Source organism: Panthera onca, chromosome F2, assembly GCF_046562875.1.
Source record: "Panthera onca isolate mPanOnc1 chromosome F2, mPanOnc1 haplotype 2, whole genome shotgun sequence".
NCBI lineage: Eukaryota > Metazoa > Chordata > Mammalia > Carnivora > Felidae > Panthera > Panthera onca.
The window spans coordinates 17,320,679-17,341,518 of NC_138356.1; the positions used below are offsets into that span (position 1 = coordinate 17,320,679).

Consider the following 20,840-nt stretch of genomic DNA (forward strand, 5'->3'; position numbering starts at 1 on the left):
ATACATAGTAGTGCATGTAATTATTGGTACAGTAGCTCCTTGGATACAAATTAGAATCAAAATGTGCTTCAAGGGCAAAAGTGTCAAAGTGGAGAAAAGAACGACTACTCACATCCAGTTAGAAAAAAGACAACCCAGTGGTCCTGCTGCTCACTGAGAGGCACCACAGGGCTCCCTGTTCTGGCTCTTCTTGCTGACATTGAACATTAATTAATTACCACATGCCCCCATTAACCATAACAACCAGTTATTTTACCAGCAAAAGATGGTTTTATTTGGGAATAGCAGGGAATCACGATCAAGGACAAGCATACTACTGCAAAAACAGAAGCAAGTAGGCAGAACAAAGGAGAAGAGGGAAGTTGGGAGGGCGATTATAAACAAAAAGCCCATTGGAGTAAACTGGTAGTTTAAGGTATAGTGGCTTTTCATTGGCTGAGTTGTGACTGTCTCTTGTTGGCTGGGCATCTCTTCCTCCAGCTGGGACAGCTGTGTCCACTGCAAGATCTGGCTCTTCCTGTTGGGTCTGCAATTGACAAGTGGTGGGGCCTAAGAGCACCCCCTGCTGGCATCCAACTCTACTCTAAACAAGATATCCTTTTATTAATTTTCACACACTTGATAAAAGGTTTCGGATGAGCTCGCCAGAAATGAGCACTGGCCAGGAGGGCTGTCATGCTCCTGAAACACCAAAATCTATAGATTTCATTTTTTTTACTTAAAATTGAGTACAAAAAGATATTCCCTAACTTTATGGAGGGAGAGAGATGGAGAGGCTCTCAAATTTTCATCGATTGCTCCCTATGACAAACAGGAGGGATATTATCTTTGCTAGCTTGGATTCTCAGCCTCCCTTGACTAATTGTCTCCCCAGAATTCGTATGTTAAAGCCCTAATTCCCTCAGCATGAGACTGTATTTGAAGGTAGGGCCCATAAAAAGGTATAAGGTTAAAAGGGATCATGTGTGTGGCCCTTAATCCAATCTGACTGGGTCCTTATAAGAATAGGAAATTTGGACACAAAAGAAACAGCAGAGATGCGTGCACACAGAAGACCATGTGAGGACACAGTGAAAAGGTGGGCCAAGAAGAGAGGCTTCAGGAGAAACCAGACCTACTGACACCTGATCTCGCACTCCCGGCCTCCAGAACTGTGAGGAAATAAGATTCTGTTGTTTAAGCCACCCAGTCTGCAGATTTTGTTATGGTAACCCTAGTAACCTAGGGTTTGCTGGCAAATGACAGTCTTGAAGGATTTACATGAGAAAGGGCTAAGAGCCAGTGGCAGAAAAGAAAGTAATTAGTCAAGAGGCAGGAAAGAGAAGGAAAACCTTGATGTGGCAAGCTGAGTGTAGAGAGTCTTGGGGGAGGTGAGCAGAGAGGGAGAGATTATGGGCAGCTAACAAGCAAGGCCCTGGAAGGTAAAGAGGGGAAGGAGAGTGGTTTGTTTTTAAAGTTTGGCTCTGTGTTATGAATGGAACCCCTTTTGGAGTTTCTTGGGAGATGGCAGTAATGATATAGATTGTTTTAAAATTATTTCTGCATGTCAGACTTTTGCTGTGATACTTTTGCTAAATGCAACACTAAGCCAAGACTGATTCAAACTACAGGGAGTTAAGGTTATAATTACACACACACACACACACACACACACACACACACACACACACACACAGTTCACAAAGGCTTCATGAAGGAGGTGACTCCTGTGTTGAACCTTGAAGGAAAGTCAGAATTAGATGAGAAGTAGGAAGTCACAGAGACATTCCAAGTAACATAAACAGCAGGAATGACAGACAGCACAGAGTAAAAATAGGGTGTGCAGAAAATTTTCAACAATTCAGTATTGCTGGAGTGTCACATGCAAGGCAAGAGGTGGTAAGCTGAGGCTGAAGAAGTAAACATGGCTCAAGTCTGGTGCCTTGTTGGAACTTGGAATGTATTCAGAAAGGTGGTAGAAGACCATCAGGGCCTGGCTGGTATGCCACAGACAGATCTGTATTACAGATCGGTCACTTGGACAAGAAGTTAGATTAAGTGGTTACTGATAACAATTATAGAATAAAAAAAGATAATTATAAATAATCTAATATTTTTCATCTTTCTCTGTACCTTTTTTAAAATTCTTATTTGGAAATAATTGTAGATTCACATGCAACTGAAAGAAGTAAGATCCCATATACTGTCACCCAGTTTCTCCCAATGGTAACACCTTGCACAATTGTAGTATAATATCACAACCAGGAAATTGACATTGATACACTCCTTGCACCTTACTCAATGTCACCAATTTTACATGAACTCGTTTGTGTATGTGCTTAGTTCTATCAAGTGTTATGTGCAGATTCACGTGACTACCATTACAGGCCACATCTGGAACAGTTCCATCACAAGGATGCCCTGTGCTTCCCTTTTGGAGCCATAGCCACTTCTCTCCCTCTCCAATCCCTGGCAACTACTGATCTATTTCCTATTTCCATAATTTTGTACGTTTGAGTCATGAAACCTTTTGAGGTTGGCTTTTTTCCCACTAAGCATAATTCTCTGGAGATTCACCCAGGTTGCGGTGTCTACCAATAGTTCCTTCTTCTTTATTACTAAGTTGTATTCCGTGGTGTGGATGTGCCAGTTTGTTAACTATTCAGCCACTGAAGGACATTTTGATTGATTCCAACTTGGGGCTATTACAAATAAAGCTGCTATGAACAATTGTGCACAGGTTTCTGGATGAACACAAGTTTTCATTTCTCTGGGTTAAATGTCTAAGAGGGCCATATGGTAACCACTTGTTTAGTTACATAAGAAACTGCCAAACTGTTTCAGGGGGCTGCACCATTTTACATTCCCACCAGAAACGTGTGAGTTTCCCCACATCCTACCAGCATTTGCTGTTACAACTATTTTTTGTTTTAGCCATTTGGGTAGGCATGCCGTGAGCTCTCCTTGCCGTTTTCATTTGCATTTCTCCAGTGGCTAATGATGTTGAACATCTTTTCAAGTGCTGATTTGCCATCTGTATATCCTCTTTGGTAAATGTCTGTTCATGTCATTTGCCTATTTTCTAATTGGATTGTTTATGTTTTTACTGTTAAGTTTTGAAAATTCTTTATATATTCCAGATACAAGTCTTTGGTCAAATACAAGGTTTGCAAATATTTCCTCCCAGTCTATTGCTTGTCTTTTCATCTTCTTACAGGATGCTTTTTCACAGAGCAAAAAATTTTAATTTGATTAGGTCCAATGTATCATTTTTTCCTTTTATGCATCATGCTTTTGGTGTCATGTCTAAGAACTCTGACTAGCCACAGATCTAGATCTATGATTTTAGCCTAAGTTTTTCCTAAAAGTTGTGGTTTTATATTTAAGTCCATGATCCATTTTGAGTTAATTTTTGTATAAGGTATGAAACTTAGGTTGAGGTTTCCTTTTTTTTTTAATGTTTATTTATTTTTGAGAGTGCGAGAGAGAGAGAGAGAGAGAGACAGAGAGAGAGAACGAGTGGGGGAGGTGCAGAGAGAGAGGGAGACACAGAATCTGAAGCAGGCTTCAGGCTCTGAGCTGTCAGCATAGAGCCCAATGCGGGGCTCGAACCCACACACCAAACCATGAGTCATGACCTGAGATGAAGTCGGATGCTTTGACTGAGCCACCCAGGCGCCCCGAGGGTTTGCTTTTCATTCCTTATACATGTTCACTTGCTCCAGCACCATATATTGAAAAGATGATCTTTCCTCCATTGGTTTTGTTTTTTTTTTTCCGCCTTTATCAAAAATCAATTGGGCATATGTGTATGGGTCTACTTCTGTGTTCTCTATCCTGTTCTATATGTCTATCTCTTCACCAATGCCATAGTTTTGATCACTATAGCTATAGAATAGACCTTAGTATTGGTTAAGATGATTCCTATTTTATCCTTCCTTCTCAGAATTGCTATAGCTATTGTATGTCATGTACCTTTCAATATAAATTTTACAGTAAGCTTGCCTATCCCAACAAAAAATCCTACTGTGCCTTTAATAGGAATTGTGTGAAACCTATTGATAATTCAGGGAGACCTGACATCTTTAGTATATTCTTTCAATCCACAAACACAATGTGTTACTCCACTTATTTAGATCAGCATTTCATTTCATCAGCATTTGTAATTTTTAAGACATAGTCCCTAGGCATGTTTTGTTACTTTTATACCTAAGTATTTCATTTCCTTTACATCAATTATAAATGGTGTGTTTTAAAATTTCTGTTTCCACATGTTCATCATTGGTATATATATCTGTGATTGATTTTTGCACATTTATATTATATTCTGCAACACTGCTGAACTCACTAATTAATTCTAGAAGTTTGGGGGTTTTATTTGTTGTTTTTTTTGTAGATTCCTTGAGATTTTCTACATAGGCAATCATGTCATCTGCAAATAGGGACAGTTTTATTTCTTCATTGTTAATAAGTATGTCTTTTTTATGCTTTTCTTGCTTGATTGCACTGGCTAGAACTTCCAGTTCTATGTTGAGTAAGAGTGAGAGCAGTGAGAGGAGTGACAGCAGATATCCTTGCCTTGTTCCTGATCCCAGGGGAAAAGCATCCAGACTTTCACATTACTGTAAGGTTAGCTGTAGAGTTTTGTAGGTGCTCTTTACAAACTGAAAGAATCCGTCATCTTTTAAAAATAATATAATAACATAGTAGCTTTTATTATTCTCTGATGTTTATGCTTAGATAATTTATTGGAGCTGGTTATTTTTGTAATTAATAGAAAAAGCAATCTTCTCTATTCATTATAATCCTGTTAAGGTACCCATGCAGGTATTATAATTTCCATTTTCAAAGAAACCTTTTAAAGATTTCTTTTAAAGAGACTCCAGGGATCAGCAAAACTAAAAGGCAACCGACAAAATGGGAGAAGATATTTGCAAATGACATATCAGATAAAGGGTTAGTATCCAAAATCTATAAAGAGCTTATCAAATTCAACACCCAAAAAACAAATAATCCAGTGAAGAGATGGGCAAAAGACATGAATAGACACTTCTCCAAAGACGACATCCAGTTGGCCAATTGACACATGAAAAAATGCTCAACATCACTCATCATCAGGGAAATACAAATCAAAACCACAATGAGATACCACCTTACACCTGTCAGAATGGCTAACATTAACAACTCAGGCAACAACAGATGTTGACGAGGATGTGGAGAAAGAGGATCTCTTTTGCATTGTTGGTGGGAATGCAAGCTGGTACAGCCACTCTGGAAAACAGTATGGAGGTTCCTCAAAAAACTAAAAATAGAACTACCCTATGACCCAGCAATTGCACTACTAAACATTTATCCACGGGATACAGGTGTGTTGTTTCAAAGGGACACATGCACCCCCATGATTATAGCAGCACTATAAACAATAGCCAAAGTATGGAAAGAGTTCAGATGTCCATTGATGGATGAATGGATAAAGAAGATATGGTGTATTACTCGGCAATCAAAAAGAAGGAAATCTTGCCATTTGCAACTACGTGGATGGAACTGGAGGGTATTATGCTAAGTGAAATTAGCCAGTCAGAGAAAGACAAAAATCACATGACTTCACTCATATGAGGACTTTAAGAGACAAAACAGATGAACGTAAGGGAAGGGAAACAAAAATAATATAAAAACAGGGAGGGGGGACAAAACAGAAGCCACTCATAAATATGGAGAACAAACTGAGGGTTACAGGAGGGGTTGTGGGAGGGGGGATGGGCTAAATGGGTAAGGGGCACTAAGGAATCTACTCCTGAAGTCATTGTTGCACTATATGCTAACTAATTTGGATGTAAATTTTAAAAAATAAAAAAATGAAATTAAAAAAATAAAAAATAAAGAGACTGCAGGGGCACCTGGGTGGTTTGGTTGGTTAGGCAACCAACTCTTGATTTCGGCTCTGGTCATGATCTCACGGTTTGTGAGTTGGAGTCCCTTCTCTCGTTGGGCTCCACACTGGCAGTGTAGAGTCTGCTTGGGATTCTCTCTCTTCCTCTCTTTCTCTCCCTCCCACACCCACCAAATAAATGAATAAACTTAAAAAAAAAAATAGGGACTCCAAGGGGTAAATTGTCTTGCCCCAACTTACATGCAAATTAGCAGATTTACACTAAGTGCTAGGGAACTAGTTCAATAATATTGACTAGAAACCTAATATTGACAACATGGTTGAACCCTTATGTGCCAGGCACTGTAAGTGCTTTAGGTGTGTTATGTCATTTAATTGCTCAAAACAGCCTGATGAGGTAGATATTACTATTATCCCCATTTTACAGATGATAATATCAAGCCTCAGAGAGCTGTATAATTGACCAAGGACATACCGCTAGCAAATGGTAGCAAGTAATTTGAACATAGACACAGATCTTGTTCTTAAAAAAAATTTTTTAATGTTTCTTTATTTTTGAAAAAAGAGAGAGAGACAGAGCATAAACGGGAAAGGGGCAGAGAGAGAAGAAGACACAGAATCCAAAGCAGGCTCCAGGCTCTGAGCAGTCAGCACAGAGCCTGACACAGGGCTCAAACTCATGGACCACAAGACCATGACCTGAGTTGAAGTCGGACACTCAACCGACTAAGCCACCCAGGTGCCCCAACACAGATCTTGTTCTTAACAACCACTCAGTGCCAAATCCTGTGCCAGGTTCTGGGGATACAAAGATGGATAGGAGAGAGTCCCCTGCCCCTGAAGGAGCTAATAATCCAGCAGGAGAAACAGATCAGCATATTTGTAGCTTGGTTCCTGAAGAAGCAAGCCACAGCCCCAGTTAGTAAAATATCTCACAAGTGTTAGAGCAGCTCAATAATATTTATTGATTGGATGGCTAAATGAAAGAAAGGAAGGAAAGAAAGAAGGAAGTAGATAGGAGTGAGGGAAGGAGGAAGGAAGCCATATTCCTGGTTTCTTGGACAAATCTAACACTGTTTGACATATCTTATATAGAAGTTTCTAGTAGAAAGTACTTTCTACTTTCCAGAAGTAGAAAGAGTTCCTTAAGCCCAATCATATACCTACCTCAGCCAGCCTGGTCAGTTTGCACAATTGTGCTGGGTAACAGTGACTAAAAACTATCAAATATAAAGAAAGGGACAGCAATATTATGGAATATCAGAACAACAACAACAACAACAAAAAAAAGATGGCAGGAGCTGGTCATCCAGAAAGAAAAGTAAATCCTTCGCACACAGCTTCATGGAATAGAAGGGCTCAGCCACAACGGCTAAGGAACGGCTGAGCCCATGGTAGGCTTTCCTTTCCAAGTAACTTTGACCACAGGGTTTCCAAAACTCCCACCATCTCACAAGATCTCCAACACCAAGTTCACCTCTCCTTCTTCATAGAGACTCATCCACAGGTAAGGTTTCCTGCAGGGCAGAGACTCTAGGAGACACTGCGGAGAACTGTATTCTCACTACAGTGTCCTTTCTTCCTTCCCATTCCCTAATTTTCCCTCTCCTCCTACCCCTCTCCCTGTTCTTACTCTGGGCTATGCTATGACCACTAGGAAATACTCATTCCCAAAGAGGAAAAAGAAATAGGAGTTAACATTAACTGAGTGTAGGTTGTACAAGTTCTACTCTAAGCACTTTACATATTTTTCAGTGTTGTCATTTCAACAACTTTCCTATTACAACCAACTTATTATACCTTCCTCTTCACCCCAAACACATACACAACCCCCTTGGCTCAGGCCTACCACCTTTCACTTGGATTACAGCAATCACCTTCTTAATGGTTTCCCTGCCTCCATTTCTTAACCCCCTGCAATCCATTTCCCACACTACCCCCAGGGTAGTTTTTATAAAACACAAATTGTCTGACCATGTCTTTCCTTGAATTAAAATCCTTCAGTGGCTTCTCATGTCCTTCAAGAGAGGGCACACACTCCATATCAAGCAGGCAAGGCTGCCCCTGCCTCCCTGCCCAGACTCCTGTCTCCACATGGACACTTCACTGCCGCATCACCCTCCTCCCTAGGGGTCTCCTCCAAATTCCCATGATATTCTCTGTGTGCCTCTACTTATCACTGTTTCTTGTTGTTCTTAAATACATCTTATTCTTTGTGCAATCATGTATTTCCTTGTCTATCTCCCCCTTTAATCTGTTAACAGAGGGTAAAAGACTTTGTCCTAATCATCTCTAGATCCTTATCACTTAGCATGACAGCAGTAAGTCATGGATAACTTGGCAGAAAAGAATGGAAAGGAGAACATGAAACAATTAGCCTGATTTTTTTCCTACTCAGACAATCTGACTTTTCATTGGCCAAAGTCTTGAACTTTTCAAGTAAATAAATGCAAAGACTGCATGTCCCAGACCCTCAGCTACAATGAACAAGCAGTAGAACTGATATCTCTTGCCCATTTATATCCTGATATAAAAACAACCTGGCAAGAAGCAAAAAGTATTCTAGGATGTCTTTTAAAGTCCTGGTCCATTGAGAATACTGGGAGGGTAGCCTGGGGGGGGGGGGTCCACAGAATTTAGGAGCCCCCCTCTTACAGAGCAATGCACAGAGAACCCCCTAGCTAGGCCAATGAGGGACAACTTTGTAAAGAACAGACAACTATTTACCCACACAAAAGAAAATCTTCCTACCATTAGTAACACCATTAACATCTTAGCAGCTTTTCCATTATGAATCTGACATTTCCTTTTTCTTCAAAGCCCAATTTGAGTGCTTTTGATTTTTTTAATGAAATAAAGCCATCAACACACAATAAAAGCTATGCACTATTTATAATTAGAGGTCTCTAGAGTATGTTTTATGTTACAGAAAAGATTGAATTTCTAGGCCTTCCCTTTTAAATCTCTTAAAACCTTCAGCTTTAGAATGAGAGACTCAAACTCTTCTCTAGGGTCTTAACTTTTATGGGGCTTATTACTTTTTTATCCCCTCTAAAACTCTAAATCCTTTCAACATAGCTTGGTTCCTTCCATGGCTGAATTGGCAGCAGGCTGATCTTTTTATTGGTGGGTAATCGATTTAGTTTGAGTGCTGACACGGGAACAATGAGAGGATAAACAATTCCATTTGTGGCCATGAAATCCCCCATCTGTTGAGTGGTTCATGACTGAAGAGCGCTGGGCAGAGACAGATGAATGAGCCCGCCACGCCCGATGTTAATGACATCCGTCATACAAGCTGAACATGTGGCTTCATAAATCAAGAGCTAATAGCAACTCTGGTTGCTCATGTCATTAACTCGCCAGCCACTTAAATACCTAAGAATGTACCATAAAGTTGAGCATAGAGACTTGATTTGCAATTCTGATCTCACCAAAAAACCAGAGGTAGCAAGGGAAGGCAAAGTCGTTTTTCTAAGTAAAAACAAAAAAAGAAAGAAAGAAAGAAAACTCTTTCAGATGCAGCATGCTTAAATATTTGCAGATGAGATATATGATACCTCAGATATATTGATATCTGGAATTGGTTTCCAAATACAATAAGTGGGGGGAGTGGACAGAGATACAGATGAAAAAAAAGATGGGCCATGAGTTGATCATTGTAAAAGCTTGGTGATGGGAATCTGGGAGTTCCTTATAATACATTCTTCACTTTTTCATATGCTTAAAATTATTCACAATGAAAAGTTTTGTTTTGTTTTGTTTTGTTTTTAATTTAAGATATGGAGGGGGGATGCCTGGGTGGCTCTGTCAGTTCAGCATCCAACTTGAGCTCAGGTCATGATCTTGCGGTTCTGGAGTTCTAGCCCGCATCACGCTCTGCACTGACACTGCAGAGCCTGCTTGGGATTTTCCCTCTCTCTGCCTTTCTCCCACTCTCATTTTCTCTCTTTCAAAATAAATAAATAAATAAAATTTATAAATAAATAAATAAATAAATAAATAAATAAATAAATAATTGAGGATATGGGAGTTTCCATTATTTAGCATAAACATTTTTACCACATTCTTTTTCTTTAATTATTTTTGAGAGAGAGAAAGACAGTGAGTGGGAGAGGGCAGAGAGAGAGGAAGACAGAATCCCAAGCAGGTTCCAGCACAGAGCCCAACTCCGGGCTCGAACTCATGAACCATGAGATCATGACCTGAGCCTAAAACAAGAGTCAGACGAAACCAAGAGTCAGACACTTACCCCACTGAGCCACCCAGGCACCCCTTGCCAAATTCTCTCTTAAAGAAGAAGAAAAAAAAAAAAGCTATACTCACACAACAGCTCAAGCATTTAACATAGCAAGTAAGTCATCATCACCAAAGAGGAAAGCAACACATTTCAGAGGGAGGAGATCAGGCAACACCCGCTATGAGTTTTCAGGAATCCACATCACTTGAAGTTCAAGCTCTACTGCCAGGAGATTACTATGTTTGGGAAGTCTCAACAGTCTTCCCACCCCTCACCCTTTTTATTTTCCACTGCAGTGAGTCACCTATTGTCACCATCACTTCTGCATTTTGTGGCTTTTCATGCATGTTCAGTCTTTAATTTGGGGGCTTTTGTAAAGAAATGGAAAATGAAAGAACAAATGGAAAGGAAAGCAACAAAAGGAAAATGATACTGCCCTCTGCAAAGGACTGTTCAGTTCACTTCTGTTAGGTAAAGCCTCCTAATGTCACCCAGGGTACATTGTCTCAAGTTCAGCTGGATTCCCAGAGGAAGCTCTAGATATGTCTCTATCAATCCTGATATTGTTGGAAGTCTTGAAGAGGAGAAAGAGAGAAAAATCCAGGCCCCTATTAGCCTCCCAACTCCCAAATTATATACAAATAGAGTGTGGCTATACTGAGAACTTACTCTGTGCCCAACACTGCATTGGGCACTGGAGTTAACACAATGAATAGGGCACACAGCTTTTTGGAGGCAGGCAGACAAAGAAACAATCCATCACTACTCAGTGTAGTGCTACAGTGAAGTCCAGACCCCTGACCTGCCTCAGGAATCTTCCAGTAAAAGTGATGCTGAAACTGAGAATGTCAAGTGCGAAGCCCAAGAGCCAGGGGAGATTTGGCAGGTCGAGAACCTGTGTTGTCTGATATGGTGACCACTAGCTACACATGGCTATTGAGCTCTTGAAGTGTGACCAGTCCAAGTTGAAACGTGCTGTAATATAGGTGTAAAATACGTACCAGATTTTGAAGACTTAGCATAAAAAAATAATATATGTCATTAGGATTATTATATTGATTATATAATAAAAAGATAATATCTTGGATCTTTGAGGTTAAATAACATATATTATTGGGGTGCGTGGGTGGCTCAGTTGAGCATCCAACTCTTGATTTCAGCTCAGGTCATGATCCCAGGGTCATGGGATAGAGCCCCTGCATTGGGCTCTATGCTGAGTGTGGAATCTGCTTAAGATTCTCTCTCTCTCTCTCTCTCTCTGCCCTGCTTGTGCACTCTCTCCCTAAAATAATTTTTTTTAACCCATATATTGTTAAAGTTAATTTCACTTATATCTTTGAACTGTTTAAGTGCGACTACTTTAATGTTTTAAATTACATATGTGGCTAGAATTATATTTCTATGGGACAGTGCTGTTCTAGTGGCTCAGTGTAAAATGGGGGAACATTATGGGTTGAGAGCCACCTTGAAGGAACTGAGAGACTGTACAGTCCTCTGGTATCAGAAAAGGGACAAGAGTCATTTAACATTTCCCTTAAATATCAAACTTCAGTTTCAAAACTTAGGTCCTGATCCATAGTGCATACTGTGGTTGCCACCCAGATTCTCCTGGACCAACACACTCTTCCCCCAGCTGCTTAGTATTGGTGGCTGACAGCTCACAGCTGACTTCGCACCAGAGCTTGTCCTCCACTGGGAAGAACTACATTGCCCAAGATCATGCCCTTCCCAAGGTGGCCTCCAACCAGTGCCAGTCAATAGGTAGTCAATTAGGAGGCCTGACCAACTAACTTGAACCAGTTTGGGTAACTCTGAAGGCTGCCCAGGTTCAAAGTTCCTTTGTGGGGTTGGCCAAATTCCTTGTTGGGACCACATGGCATCCCAGCAGCTACCTCTGGCTGACCCCACTTCCTTCACTTCGCCCCCAAGTGTTGATCCTGCAGGTCCTCGTCAGCAAACTTGCTACCTGCAAATTTCATCTCAGAGTCAGCTTCCTGGGAACTGTATCTACAACATGATCTGCCCTCCAAATCTCTTTCTTCTCTTGGTTCCATCTTTAACTCCTCTCTTTCTCTCATACCCACAGCCTATTGGTCAGAAATCCTATTGGCTTTACCTTAAACTATGTCCAGAATGTGACTAGTTCTCACCTCATCTCCCACCACTGCCCTGATCCAAGCCCCTATAGTATTGCAATGGCCTCCCAATGCCTCTCCCTGCTTCTGCCCTTGTTGCCCTTCAGTCTCTCTCAACAGAGTAACCAGAGTGAAGGTCTCAAGCCAGACCATGGCTCAGCTTGGCTCAAAGCCCACCTGTGACCTCTCGTTCCACTCAGTAAAAGCTAAATCCTTGTTATGGTCTGGCATGACTAGGACAGTCCCAGTTTATACCTGATTGCCCAGAGTAATTTTAATAGCAATTGCTTTCTCCATCAAAAGTAGCCTAGTTTGGATTATAAACTACAGAGTTAGCCTACCTATAAGGCCCTTTATGTAGCTAGCTGCCTGGTGGCCTCTTGGGCCTCATCTCCTGTCTCCTTGTCCACTCTACTCCAGTAAGTCCAGAACATTCTGCAAACAGGTAGACAAACTTCTGCCTCAGGATATTTGCACTTGCTGTTGCCTTGCCTAAGTGTTCTTCCCTCAGTTATTTGCAGGCTAACTTCCTCGTGCCTCTCAGGCTATTCAAAACCATTTTTGGGGATGAGATCTTCCTTGGCCACCCCTTTTAAATTTTCAAATCAACCTTTTATTTCCTTCTTCCTTACTGTATTTTTTCTCCTTTTTTACCTTTTTATAATTTATACATTTACATTTTACTCATTTATTCTGGTGTCTCAGTCCATTCAGGCTGCTGTAATAAAATACTACAAATGGGTGGCTTATAAAGAGTAGAAATTTATTTCTCACAGTTCTGGAGTCTGGAAAGGCCAAGATCAATGCACCAGCTGGTTGTGTTCTGATGAACACTATTCCTGGTCCATAGCTGATGCTTTCTCACTGTCCTTATATGCTGGAAGGGGCTAAGGAGCTCTGTGGGATTTCTTTTATAACACTAATCCCACACATGAGAGCTCCACCCTCATGACCTAAGCACCTCCCAAAGGTCCCACCTCCTTATACCATCACATTGGGCATTAGGATTTTAACATGAATTTTGGCGGCATAAACATTCAGACCATAGCAGCTGGTTATCATCTGTCTCTTTCAACAGGATGTAAGCTCCATGAGTTTACATTTCATCATCCTCAGGGCTTGATGCATTGTAGGTGTTCAGTAAATAGCAGTTTGGAAGAATGAATGAATGAAATATGGATGAACTTCAAAAAGTTTATGCTAAATGAAAGAAGCCCGACCCAAAGCTCACAAATTGTATGACTTCAGTTATATGAAATATCAGAATATATAAATTTGCAGACACAAAATATAGATTAGTCGTTGCTAGAAGCTGGAGGAAGGGGGCCTGGGGAATGACTGTTTAATGGGTGCAGAGTTTCCTTTTGGGGTGATGAAATGTTTTGCAACTAGGTCGTGGTGACAGTACGGATGATAGCACAACATTGTGAATGTACCAACGTACGTATGCTTTAAATGTATGCTTTAAAATAGTGGATCCCAGGGGTGCCTGGGTGGCTCAGTTGGTTAAGCATCCGACTTCAGCTCAGGTCTTGATCTTGTGGTTCATGAGTTCAAACCCCACATCGGGCTCATGCTGACAGCTCAGAGCCTGGAGCCTGCTTCAGATTCTGTGTCTCCCTCTCTTTCTGCCCCTCCCCTGCTTACTCACACACACTCTCTCTCTCTCTCTCTCTCTCTCTCTCTCTCTCAAAAAATAAACATTAAAAAAAAAAACTTTTTAAAATAGTGAATTTCATGTTATGTGAATTTGACCTCAATAAAAAAAAAAAGAGCAAAAACTCAAATATGAATGAACAGTTGTGGAATGGTGAGGGAGGTCTGGACATCTCAGGATTTTGCTGTCTTCAGTACTGAATGGGGAGTGGTGAGAGGTGTTGTACCTTCCTCAGGCCACAGGAGGACAGCCTAAGAACTATGGTAAAGCTCATTTTCTTTTCAGGGCAGGGAGAATGCGCCCTACAGCAAGTGTGGGACCTTCTCATTCATGCCATGTTTCAACAACCATATTAAATGCCTACCAAGTCGAAGCATGATCCACTCTGAACCGTACAGAACCCTGTGACAGCACCCCAAAGAAGAAATCAAGCTGCAATAACAGGTCATGCAAAATCTCTGCATATCATTTTCAAATGATTTTCTTCCAAATAAATGTGATATGATAGATTTCTCATGATTCCTGAACTTTTTTTCTGGATGAAATTGTTGCAGTGTCTCAGAGCACAAGCTTTGGGGCAGGCTGCCTGGGTTTCGATACTGGCTCAACATCTGAACAGCTAACAAACCTTAGATCAGTGGTGCTCAACCAGGGGTGAATTTGCCAGCTGCCCCTCCCCCCACCAGGGGACATTTGGTATAGTGTCTGGAGACAAGTTTAATTATTAAACTGAAGGAATGCTCTATTGGCAGCTAATGGGTAAAGGCCAGGGATGCTGCTAAAAATCCTGCAATGCACAGGACAGACAGTCCCCACAATAATTACCTGGCTCCAGATTTTGATAATGCCATTGTTGAGAAACCCTGTCTTAGAGCAATCAGTAAGCTATTTGGGGCATCGGTTTTCTCATCTGCTAAATGGTGATACCAGCACTGGGCCTACTTACGGGTTTGTGGTAATAAGTAAAAAGTGAGCAAAAGGCTCAAGCATAGTGCTTGGCACATAATAAGTGCTATTTTTTTTTAAAGTATTATTAGGCTAAGCCTATGTCTGATTATCTTGATTACTACAGAACCTAATAAGACTGGGTGAATTTGTCTTCTGCCCCTCCTCCAGCCTTAGCTGCAAGCTTCTAACACAGGAGCATCACTGATCACTAGGAGATGGAGTACGTTCATCACCAGGCCAGAAAACCCACTGCGATAGTTGTGCCTGATTTAGCAAATAAAACTATAGGATGCCCAGTTGCATTTGAATTTTAGTAAAAAACAAATAATTTTTTATGTAAGTATGCCCCATGCGATATATGGGGCATATGTCTTATGCTAGAAAACCATATACTTATACTATACTAGAAAAACTTTTTGTTATTTATCTTAAATTAAAATGGAACTGGGTAACCCGTATTTTATCTGATCACCCTACCCTCCAAGCACCTGCCCTCTGACAAAGAGAGTCTTTTACACACACAAAGAACGTCAATTTGCATAAGTTAAAGATTGAAACCATCTCTTTCCCTCAGAGGAACTGAAAGGTGAATGTTACACCCGCTAAAATTACAAATGTACCTCCAATTTTACAAAATGAGCCACTGAAGATTGAACACAGAGGCCCCTCAAGTCTGCACAGAATAGCACTGTGGGGTTCTAAGGAGTCATGACTGACCTGGATTAGGGACACTACTGAAAAGTGGTAGTAGGTCCGCCTTGCCAGATTGTGGTAGGACTAACGTATAAAGCGCCTGGTACGTAACAGATGTTCGACAGTGATATCTTCAACATGGTGTCAACACACAATGGGGTTCTTAAATGTGGAGTGAATGGATGAATGCTGTACAGCATGAGCCAGGGACCATAGGCCACCATTCATGTTGAGGGGCTACCACCCCTCTGCCAGCCACTAAATCCACATCCCCTGGGTGCCTTTAACGCCACATACTCCTAAGAACCACTCCAGATCTTTGGAATCAAAAAAAAAATGGGAGTGCAGCCCAGGCTATATCAAGTGGCTTAGCAGGTCTGATAGGCAATCAGGGCTAAGAACCACGAGTCCAAAATTGGAGGATGGCTCTGTCAAGAGTGGTTCTCAGGGGCGCCTGGGTGGCTCAGTCGGTTAAGCCTCCGACTTCGGCTCAGGTCACGATCTCGCGGTATGTGAGTTCGAGCCCGGCGTCGGGCACTGTGCTGACTGCTCAGAGCCTGGAGCCTGTTTCAGATTCTGTGTCTCCCTCTCTCTCTGACCCTCCCCCGTTCATGCTCTGTCTCTCTCTGTCTCAAAAATAAATAAACGTTAAAAAAAAATTTTTTTAAAGAGTGGTTCTCAAACTGGAGAGAAGATCAGAGGCCCTGGAGAGCTTTTTAAAACACAGATTGCTGCATTCTGAGAGTTTCTGCTTTAGCAGGCAGGGTGGGCCTGAGAATTTGCATGCCCCCAGGTGATGCTGCTGCTGCTGTCTGAAGACAATTTGAGAACAACCTCACTCCATCCAAGCCCCAGCTGCACATTATAATCATCAGGGGTGTTTTTAAATACCTAGGCCTTGGCCCTGGAGAATCATATTTAAATGGTCTGGTGAGGGACCTGAGCCCCTCATAATTCTAGTGCCTCTGGGCCAGGGAATATCCGCTCTCCTAAAGTGAGCTTTTGCTCTAACTCAAAAGCGTGCCCTAGCACCAACAACAAGGGCTTCACAGGGCCCCTTAGAAACTCAGTCTCTCAGGCCCCACCCCACCTTAGACCTGTGGAATCAGAATCTGCATTTTAACAAGCCATTAATTCCTATCACATTGAAGTCTGAGAAGCATTGCTTAGGATTCAACCTAAATGAAACTTCTTCTAACAGGACTCCTAGTACCTTTGTGAAGGTAGATCTCCAGAACTCTGAGGTTGGAAAAACACAGAGCTAGCACCACTCAGCCCTTCCCATCAGCCAGATAGGTAGTCAAGCATGCAATAAATAAAGTCTTCCAGTACATTCATTGCCTGCCCTTGGAGTAAGTGTTGAGGCAAAATTTTTAAATGAAAGTAAGTAGGCGTCCAAGTCCCAGGGGTGTAGACTCCTCATCGGTGACTTCCCAGAATCTGAGAGAAGCGGATCCCAGACCAGGACAGACTGCCTTACTTAGGCTTAGGGGCAGAGAATGCTACCAGTATTATAAGTGCAGTGTGCACTCGCGTTGCGTACAGATTATGGAGTTTATGTCCCAAAACGAGGTCTCAGCCATGCACCCCTTCATGGATTGGAAAGTACCTGGGCTAGGAGCCCCATAACTGTCTAGTATGATCAAGATTCTTAGCTCAGAGCCCAAAAGCCAAACAGTATCATTAGCAAAAATTTAATAAGTATTGCCTAGGGTGTGGGGAATAAGCCCCTCATATCCAATTGGTGAAAGTGTCAACTCATACAGAATTATTGGAAAGCAATGTGGAAAAATCCCTCAAAACTTCAAATGCCCATATGCTATGACCCACACTCCCACAACTAGATATGTATCCTACCAAAAAAAAAAAAAAAATTAGAAGATATGTATAAAGATATATACATAAGAATGTTCTTTGCAGCATTGTTTCTAATTTTTTTAAATAAGCTATAACATCTATCAAGAAAGGAATGGATAAATTCTTATAGAGCAGTAGTCTTCTGCACATTTATTTTAAAAATGGAAACTATAGGGGCGCCTGGGTGGTTCAGTCGGTTAAGCGTCCAACTTCAGCTAACGTCATGATCTCACAGTTCATGAGTTTGAGCCCCATGTTGGGCTCCGTGCTGACAACTCAGAGCTGGAGCCTACTTTGGATTCTCTCTCTCTCTCTCTCTCTCTCTCTCTCTCTCTCTGCCCCTCCCTTGTTCATGTTCTGTCTCTCTCTCTCAAAAATAAATAAGCATTTAAAAAAATTTAAAACAAGGGAACTATAGGGGCACCTGGGTGGCTCAGCTGGTTAAGCGTCGACTTCAGCTCAGGTCATGATCTTGTGGCTCGTGGGTTCAAGCCCTGTGTCAGGCCCTGTGCTGACATCTCAAAGCCTGGAGCCTGCTTCAGATTCTGTGTTCTCTCTCTGCCCCTCCCCCACTTGTGCTGTCTCTCTCTGTCTCTCACAAACAAATAAATGTAAAAAATAAAAAATAAAAATAAATTAAAAAAACAAGGGAACTATAAATGTTCACACATGAACAGATGCATGCATGCATGTGTATGTGTAGTACAACAAATCTGGAAATGCACCACCAATCTGTAAACAATGATTGCTTTTAGGAAGTGAGGCTAGAATAGGGGAAGTAGATTTCACTTTTTCTGTATACATGTCTATATTTTTTGAATGTGTTATAAAAAGCATGTATTATTTTTATTGTTTAAAAAACATTTGCAACAGGTAAAAATGATTTCTTCAGAATTGTTTTTCTCTAGGTGTGTTTCCTTACATTAGCTCATTTAGTTCTGTGTTTCAGTCTTATTCATTAGACTTAATACAACATACTCTAATTGACTAAATTTGGGCTTTTTTAGAAAAAAAATAATCCAGCCTGGATTCCTTGAGATTAAATCCAGGTGACCCTGATTGGCTTCTGGGTACCCTAGAGGGTTCTTAATTTTAATTTAGTATCAGGTCTTTGAAACTACATTTGTGTCTTTTAGCCCCTGCCCTTTACTATTACCTCTTAATAAGCATGTGGTTAACCAAAACTCCAAATTTCTTTTTAATAAAATAGTGCTAAACCAGGTCACCCCAATTCTGTATAATTTTTTAATATAAAGGTAAATGTTTACATTTAGTTTTATTAAATTCCGTGTATGTTTTATTACCTACAGTCTGTTAACATAATTTCAGTCTGTTAACGTAATTTTGGACCTTGCTTTCAATTGCATTATATATTCCTCTAAATATTCTATTATTCAAAAATTTAATCAATGTGGAGATTATAAAATTTATAGACATGTCTTTTAGACAGTACTATTTTTAGCTTAAAGTGACCAAAACCTACTTAAACAAAAAGGACCTTTATCAGGTAGAGACCTAGGTATTTCATTGACCCCAAAGTAGGAATGACACTAGGCCAGAGAGAGAGAGAGAGAGAGACAAGGCAAGAAATGGAAAGTTATCAAATTGGAGCATTTTACTCTCCCTCCCTGATCTCTGTCTCTTCATGCTCTTTCTCAATCTCCCATACCCACCCCTTACTCTCTCAATGCTTTCCTTACCCTCAACCCCCCATCTCTCCCACTGGCTCTCACCCACCTGTGCAGGTAACAACAGACCCACCAAGTGTAGGTCAAGGTGAAAGTACTTGCTTCCTTCCCCCAGGTAAAACTCTTTACCCTGGATTTGCATTGAGGCCTCAGGCCCCTTCCAGACAATGGGCTCCATTTATTTCCACTGGCTTCCCCTCAATGTCATCCCCATTGACCCTGAGAACCACCTAGATATTGATAGTTTATACCTTCCTTCTAGCCCCAGGTTAAGATCCAATTTCTGTCTCCAGGAAGTAGCAGTCTGGGTTAGGTGTCTACCTGGTCCAATCAAATGTGGTCAAGGGGACAAATTCTGATAGAATAAACATGGCTTCCCAGTGCCATCCTCTGTGGCTGGGTGCAATTTTGAAACAATTGTTATACTGACAACTAACTGATGAGTAAATGCCCCAAATTTGTCTACTCTAGAAATAGCAGTGGACACCAAGTCCAAATCTAAGAGGGGCTCTGAACCCCCAGATTCAAACTAGGGGGCAAGGCTTTGGAGGTAAAGAATGGAATATAATTTAGTGATTAAGTACATTGACTTTGGAGTCAAATTAGTTATTACATCCTAATTCTGCCATGAACTAGGTATTTTAATCTTGGACAAATTATTCAATCTCTTCAGGCCTCAGTTTCCTCACCTATAAAATGGCAAAAATAATAGCTAATCTCATTGGGTGGCTGTAGATATTAAGTGAGATTAGGGGTGCCTGGGTGGCTCAGTCGGTTGAGTGACCGACTTCGGCTCAGGTCATGATCTCACAATTTGTGAGTTCAAGCCCCATGTCAGCCTCTGTGCTGATGGCTTGGAGCCTGGATCCTGCTTCGGATTCTGTGTCTCCCTCTCTCTCTGCCCCTAACCCACTCGCATTCTGTCTCTGTCTCTCTCAAAAATAAATAAAACATTAAAAAATAATAAGTGAGATTATATATCATGCTTCCTAACTCCTAACAAGCATTTGATAAATATCAACTGTCATTATTTTTTTATTTTAAATTTTTTTTAACATTTATTTTTGAGAGACAGAGAGAGACAGAGCATGAGCAGGGGAGGGGCAGAGAGAGAGAGAGAGAGAGAGAGAGAGAGAAGGAGACAGAATCTGAAGCAGGCTGCAGGCTCTGAGCAAGCTGTCAGCACAGAGCCTGATTAGGGGCTCAATCCCACAAATTGTGAGATCACGACCTGAGCGAAGTTGGATGCTCAACCGACTGAGCCACCCAGGTGCCCCTCAACTGTCATTATTAATATGATTACATCATCATTACCAATATGAAGAAGTAAGTCTGTCACCGTGTAAAGAAAGGCAGCGGGTTTGACATAATACACATACATCTCAGCCATACCTTGTTTGTGTGTGTGTGTGTGTGTGTGTGTGTGTGTGTGTGTGTGTGTATACACACACACATATATATGGGTGTGTGTATATATATATATATATATATATACACACATATATATGGAAAATATAAGACAAAATATAGGATATATATATATTACTCCATATAAATATAGGATAATAGAATATATAGGATAAGATATATTAGTATATTTAGGATAACAAAAACATAATCTTCCTGTAAATCTAATCTTCCTGTAACACCTTGAGTGTCGGGGCATTGCTTGTCACCATGTCTCTGCAAGCACCTGCAAGGTTGTACACGGCTCTCTAGAACTGTCAGCCTTGTCACATACGGGCATGAGGCG

General features: G+C 41.1%; 1 protein-coding gene across 2 annotated transcripts in view; it reads right to left on the reverse strand.

Annotated features, from left to right (window-relative positions):
• Positions 1-20,840, reverse strand: part of CRH (corticotropin releasing hormone) — a 304,411-nt gene that overhangs the window by 258,000 nt on the left and 25,571 nt on the right. The gene's annotated exons all lie outside the window — the stretch shown is intronic.